Source organism: Penaeus monodon, chromosome 29, assembly GCF_015228065.2.
Source record: "Penaeus monodon isolate SGIC_2016 chromosome 29, NSTDA_Pmon_1, whole genome shotgun sequence".
In the NCBI taxonomy this organism is placed as follows: Eukaryota; Metazoa; Arthropoda; class Malacostraca; order Decapoda; family Penaeidae; genus Penaeus; species Penaeus monodon.
In genome coordinates, this window is record NC_051414.1 from 3,661,601 (window position 1) to 3,662,046 (window position 446).

Genomic DNA, 446 nt, shown 5'->3' on the forward strand with positions numbered 1-446 from the left:
AAGTGTCAAACAGTGACAGGGATGGCTGTCATGGCAGAATCCCTGTTTTTGAGGTCGGTAGATATATATTTTTTTTTTTACCTTTTGACATCAAGTCAAGTAAGGTTGCATTTACAGAGTTTTCTTGCTGATGACATCAGGTCACATGACTGTGATATAAGATCTCGTGACTATACCATGCCATGTCACATGACTATATCACATGATTTTCCCCATCCTTTTGGGGGTCGTGGAGCAACATGATTGGCTTAAAAAAACAGTACATAGGATCATTCCAGGAGTTTTCTCCATCATCTGGCTGTTTTTCTTTTTTTGTCAGTGCGGGAGCTTTTGTGTTTTTGGCCTTCAGTTCTTGATGGAATTGCAGTCCAAGCGATCCCCTGATGTCATTCCTGATCTTCCTGCTGACAATGTCCCACAACAGGTTTGATGCCTTCACATTGGCA

The 446-nt window shown here is 41.7% G+C and overlaps 1 pseudogene; it reads right to left on the reverse strand.

The window, feature by feature from the left end:
• Window positions 1-446, reverse strand: part of LOC119591622 — a 9,025-nt pseudogene that overhangs the window by 1,509 nt on the left and 7,070 nt on the right.